Consider the following 13,662-nt stretch of genomic DNA (forward strand, 5'->3'; position numbering starts at 1 on the left):
TTCATTCACTATCTATAGGTCAAACACCCATTCCTAATGGCACTGCGGCAATTCAAGAAATCTGTTTCTCACACCACCTTCAGAGCAATAAACGCTGGCCTTCCAGCATGTCACTGACTGCAATCAGGGCTTTTGGGAAGTTCTACATTTTGAAGTTGTTCTGATGTGTTTTTAAAGGGAGTATTAAATGCATATTATTTGAAGTCTTGAAAACACCAAGGTAAGATCCCTCCCTGCTTTGTGTATAAGATAAGACATGGTTCAAACAATGTAGCAAAATGGCACTCATTCAAGTCAGATAGTGATCAAGAAAAAACATTTTTGTTCTTTCTTCCTATTATTTCTGAATTTGCTGGGCAGTTTCCTGCCTCTGCTAGTCAGAGCACTATGCATAAATCAAAAATTGGACTCAGTTGTCTCTATGGTAACATTTTTCTCTGCCCTTTAACTTTGATGCATGGTGCTAAGCCCAGCTACAACACCCATCTTTCCTAGTACCACTTATTGCTAATTAAGTGCTGAAACCAGCACTTTTGGTATATGTCTCAGCTATTGACAGTGATCCTGCTATCCTATGGGCTTGCAATTCCTCTCTATTGTGTTTGAATAAGTCAAGAAACCCTTTGAGTTTTAAATTAAAAATTGTCAACAAAAATGACATGATATCTACAATTTACTTTTATTACAAACATATATACATCCTTAAAATTGTTGTGTAACTTTAACCTTCATTCATTCTTTTAAAGAGCATTTCAGAAGCATTGTGTATCGTACAAACATTCATCCTGGTTTTGTTCAGTCTGAGTGTCATGCTTGAGCACCATGCCTGGTTGCAGAGCACTACAATTGGCTACTCAAGTGGGGAAGTTCATTCCTGTTTCCCAAGTTCATCGTGGTCTTTTCTTCTCGTCCAATTCCTGCAGTTGTTTGTCTCTCCGTTCCAGGATCACCTGCAGCTTTTCATTATATTTGTCACGTTCCTTAGCACGAATCTCTTCAATATCTGGGAAGAAACTGTGCCTGTTCAACACACACAACAATGCCAGGTAGTGCAAGTCATGACGAGCTACTTCACAACTTTATGCCTGACACATTCCTCATTGCCCTCAGGACATTAAAACTAAATCACAGCTGGCATATGCCTCAAGCCACATGTGGGCTCAGACCATGCAGGGGCCACAGCTTTCACCCTGACATGTTTAAAAAATACCTAACTGCCTTAAGTACAACACAGCACTTTGCAAGAGTCCAGAAGTTACTAAATTTAATTAAATGTGTCAGAGGTCACTGGTGCGATTTGAACTGATTACCGCTGAATATTAGTGTTGGTCGTCATTACCTCAGCAAGTCACTTTCAACAAAATTATGATTTGGAGATGCTGGTGTTGGACTGGGGTGTACAAAGTTAAAAATCACACCACACCAGGTTATAGTCCAACAGATTTAATTGGAAGCACTAGCTTTCGGAGCGACGCTCCTTCTGGGGGGAGGGGGCACCACCAGTCTCTGGGCAAGGAAGGTGGGGTGGGGAATATCATCACGGGGAGAGGAGGGGAACACCTCAGTTGCTCGGGAGGAGGATCGGGAAGGAGCGAGCACTCCAGTCCCCGTGGGTGGGACACCCCGGGTCTCTGGGGGGGGGGGGACACCCCGGGTCTCTGGGGGGGGGGGGGGGGACACCCCGGGTCTCTGGGGGGGGGGGGGGGACACCCCGGGTCTCTGGGGGGGGGGGGGGCACCCCGGGTCTCTGGGGGGGGGGGGGGGCACCCCGGGTCTCTGGGGGGGGGGGGGGGCACCCCGGGTCTCTGGGGGGGACACCCCGGGTCTCTGGGGGGGGGGGGGTGGGGGGTGGGACACCCCGGTCTCCGGGGGGGTGGCCAAGGAGGGGTCACTCCTATTTCTCTAAAGTGGTGGTGGGGAGGGAGAACACCCCAGCCCCGGGTTGGGGTGGACACCCCCCGGCCGCTGTCTGACCTGTACAGAAAGGCGGACACCATCCCGACACCGACCGCCGCAAACAGCAGCGGCTTCCCCCATCGCTTCCGCACCGACAACTGGCTCTGCCTCATGGCCACGCCGTACTTCCGGTGAGGCCGGAAACAGCTCCGTCCACGGCAGCGCGCGTGCGCAGTCCCCGGGGTCACCAGGGAGAGGGGTCAAGTGTCAGAGCATCAGCTCAGTGAACTTTTCAAAACTCTGAAGGACAAAATCCTGCTCTTCGAGGATAAAATTCTGTTTAATTGGAACTGTTCAGCGGGCTGACACGTGGTGGAATCACAGGATATTAAATTGGGAATTATCAACATGTGAGTGTAGTAACCATCACTAAGGAGAAGGCGCTGGGAAGCTGGAAGGTCCGAAGGTGGATAAATAATCTGGACTACATCCTAGAGTTCAAACAGAAATAGTTGAGATTGCAGAGGCATTTGGTAATGACCCTTCAGAAAAAACTGGGAGTGCCCCAGATGACTTGGAAATGGCTGATGTAACACCCTGTTTAAGGAGGGCAGAAGGGAGGCAGAATACAGAAAATCATCAACCGTTTATCCTGATCTTGGTTGTTCGTAAGATTTTAGAGCCCATTATTAAAGATGAGATTGGTGGAGAAGTTAGAATTGCATGTTAAAATAGAGCTGAGTCAGCATAGCTTTGTCATGGGGAGGTTATGTCTGACAGATTTGTTAGACCTCCTTCGGGGGTAATGAGCAAGTTAGACAAAGGAGAGTCAATGGATGTCATCTGCTTGGATTTCAGGAATGCCTTTGACAAGGTACTGCACAGGAAACTGCTAAACAAGATAAGAGCCCTTATTGGGGACAAGGTACTGGCATAAATGGAGATTTGACTGACTGGCAGAGGGCAGAGAGTAGGGGAAAAAAAGGAGTCTTTTACAGGATGGCAGCCTGTGATAAGTGGAGTTCTGCAGGGGTTAGTGTTGGGACCACAATGATTCACATTCTACATTAACAACCTGGGTGAAGGAACTGAGGGCATTGTTGCTACATTTGCAGATGACACAAAGATAGGTTGAGGGACAGGCAGTGTTGAGGAAGTGGGAAGGTTGCGGAAAGACTTGGAGAGGCTAGGAGATTGGGTAAAGAAATAGCAGATGGAATGTGGGGAAGTTTAAGGTTATGCACTTTAGTCAGAATTGACGTGTAGACTATTTTCTAAATAGGGAAAGGCTTCAGGAAATCTGAAATACAAAGAGACTTTGTAGTCCTAATTCAGGATTCTCTTAAGGTGAACATTCATTTGGCAGTTAGGAAGGCAGTTGCAGTGTTAGCATTCACTTTGAGAGTGATAAAATGTAAGGGCAGAGATGTTCTGCTGAGGCTGTGGTCAGACCGCATTTTGAATATTGTGATCAGTTATAGGCCCTATATCTAAGGAAGGATGTTGCTAGCTTTGGACGGGGTCCAGAGGAGTTTACAAGAATGATCCCAGGGATGAAGGGCTTGTCAAATGAGGAATGGTTGAGGATTCTGGATCTCTACTCAATGGATTTTAGAAGGAAGGATGAGGGGGAGATCTAATTGAAACATATAGAATACTGAGTGGCCTGGATAAAATGGACATGGAATAGATGTTTCCACTAGTAGAAGAGACAGGGCCTGAGACCACAGCTTCAGAGTGAAGGGACAACCTTTTAGAACTGAGATGAGGAGAAATTTCTTCCACCAGAGGATGGAGGAGATTGTGTTACAACACAGGGATAGCAAGACAAATCAAATAATCCTCAATATTACTGGATTCACAATATGGTGAAATCAACATTCAGTGACTCCCAAAATTACCCAATTGATCATAGCCAGAAGATTTCGGACACTAAGTTTACAATTCAAACAAACAATTAACAATTAATTAGTAATGTCACTTTGACAGAACAAGGATAAACAACAAGGTAATTTTGTTAATATCTACAATCTAAACCAAATCTTATAACATAATCCTTATTCATGCACAACCAAACCAAAAGACAGATACAGGTAAGACAGAAACTAAAAAGACAATAAAATTGTAATTTACCTGTAATTAAACAGTTTCAAACAATGAATACTCAGGCTTCATGAAATCCTTGGACAATGGATTGTTCGCATAGAACTGTATATCTTGCTCAAATTCCAAAGTCACTAGTGAATGCAAACATCTTCAACAAATTTCCAGAAACATTTACTTACTTATTACAGACTGGGATTCTTTCTCAGAACATTCAACAATTCAACAACTGGATTTTATATGAGGCATCAAAACAAAACAGTCAATCTGGAAGCTTTCAAATCACTCTTGTGAAAACACAGTCAGATCTGGATTTCTCTTTTTTTTAATCAACATTCTTTGTGATTGGTTAGTTATCATTACTTCTCCCTTGGATTAACCAATTCAACATCCAACCAGCTGCTAGCCTTGAACGTAGAAACAGTTGGGTGTCAATTCATCTACAGTGCTTCACCATTAAAACAAGTCGCTCGAGTGTTCAAAGTTCAACTCTTAATCTCAATTCAACCTCCCCCCCCGATAAATGGAATAGTGATAATCTTAAAACAGATGGGGTGATGAGTATGTTAAGCATTTTAAACACAGGAATTAACTGTTTGCATTGGAAGAAAACAAGGGCAGGATTAATTGGTGAGTGGGACTGGGTGCTGGCAACCTGGGTCTCATTGTTTGATGTTTTAGGAGCAAGAAGGTCTAAGTGTTGAGGGTATCCGAGTCAAGGAGGGTATGGGTAATGGGGTGTTACTGAATGAGGGCGGGCAGGTGTCAGAGAAATGATGGCTCTAAGTAAGTAAAGGTTCATGACTTGGACATGGAGGCTCTGGGAGAAGAAAGTGCAGGGTCTGAGTGAGGGAGGGTTTGAATGAGGAGGGGGGATATTGGTTTTGAGTGATTAAAGGTCTGAGACAGAAGTGGAGGTTGTGAGTGAGGCATGTCTAGGTGGAGGTTCTGAGTGAAGGAGATTCTGAGTGAGGAAGGGGTGGATGTCGATGCTCTGAGACAAGGAGGTGGCAGGCAGAATGAGGGAGTGTATGAGTGAGGGATGTGAAAGTTCTGAGTGAGGGATGCTGTGGGTGAGGAGACGAGTGAGGAATGCTCTTGAGGGACATTGAGTGAGAGGGTATTTGAGATCCAGCCTTATCTGAGTGAGTGAGTGAGGTTCTGGGTGAAGGAGACTCTGAATGAGGGAGTATCTGAATGAGTGAGACTTAGTGAGGGCTACTCTGAGTGAGGAAGTGCGTGAGTGAGGAGTGAAGAATGTTTTGAGGGACTTTGAGGATACTCTGAGGGACTCTGTGAGTGAGGAATGTTTTGAATGAGGGTACTCTGAGGTCCAGCCTCCTTCCACTTCACTGACATTGGGCAATGTGTCAGCACCAGTTGCGGATCTGCCGTCTGTGCTGCAGACATCGTACCGACCGCGTGGCCTAATGGATAAGGCGTCCGACTTCGGATCGGAAGATTGAGGGTTCGAGTCCCTTCGTGGTCGCATTTTACGGAAGGTGTGCATTTTTTAAAAAATAAACTTGAAATAATCGTAACATTCTTCGAAATCCAAAACTACCGGTGAGTGCGGCGGCTCCCGGATTACTCTGATTGGCAATTTTTAAAGCCCGTTCTTTTAATCTCGGAGGCTTCCGGCGCTCGGTAAATTCAGCGCAAAGTCTCAAAGATAATCGGTTCCCGCACAAACCCGGAAATTGACACTGAACATGTGTCTAATTGCAGCAACCCCCCACCCCCCCCCACACTGGGACACACACACCCCCCACCCCCCCAACACTGGGACACACACACACCCCACCCCCCCAACACTGGGGCACACACACCCCCCACCCCCCCACACTGGGACACACACACACCCCACCCCCCCAACACTGGGGCACACACACCCCCCACCCCCCCCCACACTGGGACACACACACCCCCCACCCCCCCACACTGGGGCACACACACCCCCCACCCCCCCACACTGGGGCACACACACCCCCCACCCCCCCCCCACACTGGGACACACACACCCCCCACCCCCCCACACTGGGACACACACACACCCCACCCCCCCCCAACACTGGGACACACCCCCCCAACACTGGGACACCCCCCCCCCCCCCCCAACACTGGGACACACACACCCCCCACCCCCCCCAACACTGGGACACACACACACCCCACCCCCCCCCCAACACTGGGGCACACACACCCCCCAACACTGGGACACACACACCCCCCACCCCCCCCAACACTGGGACACACACACCCCCCCACCCCCCCCCAACACTGGGACACACACACCCCCCCACCCCCCCGAACACTGGGACACACACACCCCCCACCCCCCCCCCACACTGGGACACACACACCCCCCACCCCCCCCCCCACACTGGGACACACACCCCCCCCCCCACACTGGGACACACACACCCCCCACCCCCCCACACTGGGGCACACACACCCCCCACCCCCCCCCCCACACTGGGGCACACACACCCCCCACCCCCCCAACACTGGGGCACACACACCCCCCACCCCCCCCACACTGGGACACACACCCCCCCCACCCCCCCCCCAACACTGGGGCACACACACCCCCCACCCCCCACACTGGGACACACACACCCCCCACCCCCCACACTGGGACACACACACCCCCCACCCCCCACACTGGGGCACACACACCCCCCACCCCCACCCCCCCCACACTGGGGCACACACACCCCCCACCCCCCCAACACTGGGGCACACACACCCCCCACCCCCCCAACACTGGGACACACACACCCCCCACCCCCCCCCCCCCCACACTGGGACACACACACCCCCCACCCCCCCAACACTGGGGCACACACACCCCCCACCCCCCCAACACTGGGACACACACACCCCCCACCCCCCCCCACACTGGGACACACACACCCCCCACCCCCCCCCCACACTGGGACACACACACCCCCCACCCCCACCCCCCCCCAACACTGGGGCACACACACCCCCCACCCCCCCCCCACACTGGGACACACACACCCCCCACCCCCCCCACACTGATACACACACACCCCCCACCCCCCCCAACACTGGGGCACACACACCCCCCACCCCCCCCCACACTGGGGCACACACACCCCCCACACCCCCCCCCCACACTGGGGCACACACACCCCCCCACCCCCCCCCCCCAACACTGGGGCACACACACCCCCCACCCCCCCAACACTGGGGCACACACACCCCCCACCCCCCCAACACAGGGGCACACACACCCCCCACCCCCCCAACACTGGGACACACACACCCCCCCAACACAGGGGCACACACACCCCCCCAACACTGGGACACACACACCCCCCACCCCCCCAACACTGGGACACACACACCCCCCACCCCCCCCAACAGCGGGGCACACACACCCCCCACCCCCCCAACACTGGGGCACACACACCCCCCACCCCCCCCACCCCCAACACCGGGGCACACACACCCCCCACCCCCCCCAACACTGGGGCACACACACCCCCCACCCCCCCCCCAACATTGGGGCACACACACCCCCACCCCCCCAACACTGGGGCACACACACCCCCCACCCCCCCAACACCGGGGCACACACACCCCCCACCCCCCCCAACACTGGGGCACACACACCCCCCACCCCCCCAACACTGGGGCACACACACCCCCACCCCCCCAACACAGGGGCACACACACCCCCCACCCCCCCAACACTGGGGCACACACACCCCGCACCCCCCCAACACTGGGGCACACACACCCCCACCCCCCCAACACAGGGGCACACACACCCCCCACCCCCCCAACACTGGGACACACACACCCCCACCCCCCCAACACTGGGGCACACCCCCCCCCACCCCCCCAACACTGGGGCACACACACCCCCCACCCCCCCAACACTGGGACACACACACCCCCACCCCCCCAACACTGGGGCACACCCACCCCCACCCCCCCCAACACTGGGGCACACACACCCCCCACCCCCCCCAACATTGGGGCACACACACCCCCCAACCCCCCCAACACAGGGGCACACACACCCCCCACCCCCCAACACCGGGGCAAACACACCCCCCACCCCCCCAACACTGGGGCACACACACCCCCCACCCCCCCAACACTGGGGCACACACACCCCCCCCACACCCCCAACACTGGGGCACACACACCCCCCACCCCCCCCAACACTGGGGCACACCCCCCCCCACCCCCCCAACACTGGGGCACACACACCCCCCACCCCCCCCCAACACTGGGGCACACACCCCCCCCACCCCCACCCCAACATTGGGGCACACACACCCCCACCCCCCCAACACTGGGGCACACACACCCCCACCCCCCCAACACAGGGGCACACACACCCCCCACCCCCCCAACACCGGGGCACACACACCCCCCACCCCCCCAACACTGGGGCACACACACCCCCCAACACTGGGGCACACCCCCCCCACCCCCCCAACACTGGGGCACACACACCCCCCACCCCCCCCCAACACTGGGGCACACACACCCCCCACCCCCCCAACACTGGGGCACACACACCCCCCACCCCCACCCCCCAACATTGGGGCACACCCACCCCCACACTGGGGCACACACACCCCCACCCCCAACATTGGGGCACACACAACCCCACCTCCCCAACACTGGGGCACACCCCCCCACCCCCCCCCCCCCCCCAACATTGGGGCACACACACCCCCACCCCCACACTGGGGCACACACCCCCCCCCACCCCCAACATTGGGGCACACACACCCCCCACCTCCCCAACACTGGGACACACACCCCCCCCCAACATTGGGGCACACACCCCCCACACCCCCAACACTGGGGCACACACACCCCCCACCCCCAACATTGGGGCACACACACCCCCACCCCCACACTGGGGCACACACACCCCCACCCCCACACTGGAGCACACACACCCCCCCACCCCCCCAACACTGGAGCACACCCCCCCCCCACCCCCACAACACTGGAGCACACACACCCCCCACCCCCCCTAACATTGGGGCACACACACCCCCACACTGGGGCACACACACCCCCCACCCCCACACTGGGGCACACACACCCCACCCCACCCCCAACACTGGGGCACACCGCACCACCCCACCCCCCCCCCCAACATTGGGGCACACACACACCCCACACCCCAACATTGGGGCACACACACCCCCACCCCCACACTGGGGCACACCCCCCACCCCCAACAGTGGGGCACACACCCCCCCCCCCCCACCCCCCAACATTGGGGCACACACACACCCCACCCCCAACATTGGGGCACACCCCCCCCACCCCCCACACTGGGGCACACACCCCCACCCCCAACATTGGGGCACACACATCCCCCACCCTCCACACTGGGGCACACACCCCCACCCCCAACATTGGGGCACACACCCCCCCACCCCCAACATTGGGGCACACCCCCCCCCCACCCCACCCCCAACATTGGGGCACACCGCCCCACCCCACCCCCAACATTGGGGCACACCGCCCCACCCCACCCCCAACATTGGGGCACACACACACCCCACCCCCAACATTGGGGCACACATACCCCCACCCCCACACTGGGGCACACCCCCCCACCCCCAACACTGGGGCACACACACACCCCACCCCCAACATTGGGGCACACACACCCCCACCCCCACACTGGGGCACAACCCCCCACCCCAACATTGGGGCACACACACCCCCCCCACCCCCCAACATTGGGGCACACACACCCCCACCCCCAACATTGGGGCACACACACACCCCACCCCCAACATTGGGGCACACCCCCCCCCCACCCCCCACACTGGGGCACACACCCCCACCCCCAACACTGGGGCACACACACCCCCCACCCCCAACATTGGGGCACACACATCCCCCACGCCCCACACTGGGGCACACACCCCCACCCCCAACATTGGGGCACACACACCCCCACCCCACCCCCAACATTGGGGCACACCGCCCCACCCCACCCCCAACATTGGGGCACACACACACCCCACCCCCCAACATTGGGGCACACACACCCCCACCCCCACACTGGGGCACACCCCCCACCCCCAACACTGGGGCACACACACACACCCCACCCCCAACATTGGGGCACACACACCCCCACCCCCACACTGGGGCACACAGCCCCACCCCCAACACTGGGGCGCACACACCCCCACCCCCAACACTGGGGCGCACACCCCCCCCCCACCCCCAACATTGGGGCACACCCCCCCACCCCACCCCCAACATTGGGGCACCCACACCCCCCACCCCCACACTGGGGCACACACACCCACCCCCACACTGGGGCACACACATACCCCACCCCCACAGTGGGGCACACACACACACCCCACCCACAACACTGGGGCACACACACACCCCACCCCCAACACTGGGGCACACACACCCCCCACCCCACAACACTGGGGCACACACCTCCCCCACCCCCCACATTGGGGCACACACACACCCACCCCCACACTGGGGCACACACACACCCCACCCCCACACTGGGGCACACACACCCCCCACCCCCAACACTGGGGCACACACACCCCCCACCCCCAACACTGGGGCACAAACACCCCCCACCCCCAACATTGGGGCACACACACCCCCACACTGGGGCACACACACCCCCCCACACTGGGGCACCCCCCCACCCACCCCACCCCCACACTGGGGCACACCCCCCCACCCCACCCACACACTGGGGCAGCCCCCCCCCCACCCCCACACTGGGGCACACACTCCACACTGGGGCACACACCCCCACCCCCACACACTGGGGCACACACCCCCTCCCACCCCCAACACTGGGGCACACACCCCCACCCCCACACTGGGGCACAAACACCCCCTACACTGGGGCACACCCCCCCCACCGCCACACTGGGGCACACACCCCCCCAACCCCCAACACTGGGGCACACCCCCCCCAACACTGGGGCACACACCCCCCCACCCCCCAACACTGGGGCACACCCCCCCAGCCCCACACTGGGGCACACCCCCCACCCACACACTGGGGCACACCCCCCACACTGGGGCATACACCCTACCCCCCACACTGGGGCACACCCCCCCCCCACCCCCACACTGGGGCACACACCCCCACCCCCCAATACTGGGGCACACACCCCCAACCCCCACTCCCCCACACTGGGGCACCCCCCCCACTCCCCAACACTGGGGAACACACACACCCCCACCCCCCACACTGGGGCACAGGCACCCTCCCACCACCCACACTGGAGCACACCCCCCGCACTCCACCCCCACACTTGGGCACAGACACCCCCCCACCCCCCACACTGGGGCACACCCCCATCCCCACCCACCCAACACTGGGGCACAGACACCCGCACACTGGGGCACAGACACACCCCCCACCCACCAACACTGGGGCACAGACACCCCCCACACTGGGACACACACACACACACACACCCCACACTGGGGCACACCCCCCCCCCACTCCCCAACACTGGGGCACACACACACCACCCCCCCCCCCCACTCCCCCACACTGGGGCACAGACCCCCACTCCCCAACACTGGGGCACACACACACACACACCCCAACACTGGGGCACACACAGACACCCACCCACCCCCCACACTGGGGCACACACACCCACACCCACCCCCCAACACTGGGGCACAGACACCCCCCACCCCCACACTCCACCCCCACACTGGGGCACACACACACCCCCACCCCCCACACTGGGGCAGCCACCCCCACTCCACCCCCCACACTGGGGCACACACACCCCCACCCCCGAACACTGGGGCACAGACACCCCCCCACCCCCACACTGGGGCACGCCCCCCGCCCACTCCACCCCCCACACTGGGGCACACACACCCCCACCCCCCAACACTGGGGCACAGACACCCCCCCACCCCCCACACTGGGGCACACCCCCACCCACTCCACCCCCACACTGGGGCACAGACACCCCCCCACCCCCCACACTGGGGCACACCCCCCGCCCACTCCACCCCCCACACTGGGGCATAGACACCCCACCTCCACCCCGGGGCACACACACACGCACCCCCCCCCCCCCCCCAACACTGGGGCACAGACACCTCCACACTGGGGCACACACAACCCTACCCCCCACACTGTGGCACAGACACCCCCCCCTCCACCCCGGGGCACACACACACACCCCACCCCCCACCCCCCAACACTGGGGCACAGACACCCCCAACACCCCACACTGGGGCACACACACCCCCCCACCCCCCCAACACTGGGGCACAGACACCTCCACACTGGGGCACACACAACCCTACCCCCCACACTGGGGCACAGACAGCCCCCCACCCCCACAATCGGGCACACACACCCCACCCCCACACTAGGGCACACACACCCCCACTCCACCCCCACACTGGGGCACAGACACCCCCCACACTGGGGCACACACACACCCCCACCCCCCACACTGGGGCATACACCCCCCCCCCACCCCCCCAACACTGGGGCACAGACACCCGCCCACCCCCCACACTGGGGCATACCCCCACTCCCCAAACTTGGGCACACACAGACACACCCCACCCCCAACACTGGGGCACACACACACACACACCCCCCACACTGGGGCACAGACACCCCCACCCCCGCAACACTGGGGCACACACGCACCCCCACCCCCCCACACTGGGGCACACCACCCACACTTGGGCACACACACACCCCCACCCCATCCCCACCCACCAACACTGGGGCACACACCCACCCCACCCCCAACACTGGGGCACAAACACCCCCACACTGGGGCACACACACCCCCAACACACACACTGGGGCACAGACAGCCCCCCACCCCCACACTGGGGCACACACACACACCCACTCCACCCCCACACTGGGGCACAGACACACCCCCTACCCCCCACACTGGGGCACACACACACACACACACACACACACCCCACACTGGGGCACAGACACCCATCCCCACCCCACCCTCCACACTGGAGAACAGACACCCCTCCCACCCCCACTCCACCCCCACACTGGGACACACAACCCCCCCACCCCACCCCCCATACTGGGGCACACGCACCCCCCACCCCCCCTCACTGGGGTACAGACACCCCCCCACCCCACCCCTACACTGGAGTACACACACCTCCCCACCCCAGCCCCCACACTGGGGCACACACACACACACACACCCACCCCACCCCCACACTGGGGCACACACACCCCGAACTCCCACACTGGGGCACAGACACCCCCCCACCCCACCCCCCACAATGGGGCACAGACACACACCCCACCCCCCACACTGGGGCATAGACACCCCACCCCCCAACACTGGGGCACAAACACCCTCCCACCCTCCACACTGGGGCACAGACACCCCCTCACACACCACACTGGGGCACAGACACACACCCCACTCCCCACACTGGGGCACAGACAATCCCCCACACCCCCCACATTGGGGCACACACATCCCACCCTCCACACTGGGGCACAGACACCCCCCCCACCCCACCCCCCATACTGGGGCACACGCACCCCCCACCCCCCCTCACTGGGGTACAGACACCCCCCCACCCCACCCCTACACTGGAGTACACACACCTCCCCACCCC

General features: G+C 60.0%; 1 long non-coding RNA gene and 1 other non-coding gene across 2 annotated transcripts; one reads left to right on the forward strand and one right to left on the reverse strand.

Moving 5' to 3' along the window:
- Positions 1-660: 660 nt before the first annotated feature.
- On the reverse strand, positions 661-2,153 carry LOC148145269 (uncharacterized). The gene is made up of 2 exons (XR_015761363.1): positions 1,975-2,153; positions 661-1,020 (listed from the first exon to the last, which is right to left on the reverse strand). It is a non-coding gene; the product is annotated as an uncharacterized LOC148145269 (long non-coding RNA).
- A 3,262-nt stretch (positions 2,154-5,415) lies between these two features.
- trnar-ucg (transfer RNA arginine (anticodon UCG)) lies at positions 5,416-5,488 on the forward strand. Its single transcript has one exon. It is a non-coding gene; the product is annotated as a tRNA-Arg (tRNA).
- Positions 5,489-13,662: the final 8,174 nt, after the last annotated feature.

Source organism: Chiloscyllium plagiosum, unplaced genomic scaffold, assembly GCF_037043375.1.
Source record: "Chiloscyllium plagiosum isolate Xiang-an unplaced genomic scaffold, Cpla_swu_hap1 HiC_scaffold_25, whole genome shotgun sequence".
NCBI lineage: Eukaryota > Metazoa > Chordata > Chondrichthyes > Orectolobiformes > Hemiscylliidae > Chiloscyllium > Chiloscyllium plagiosum.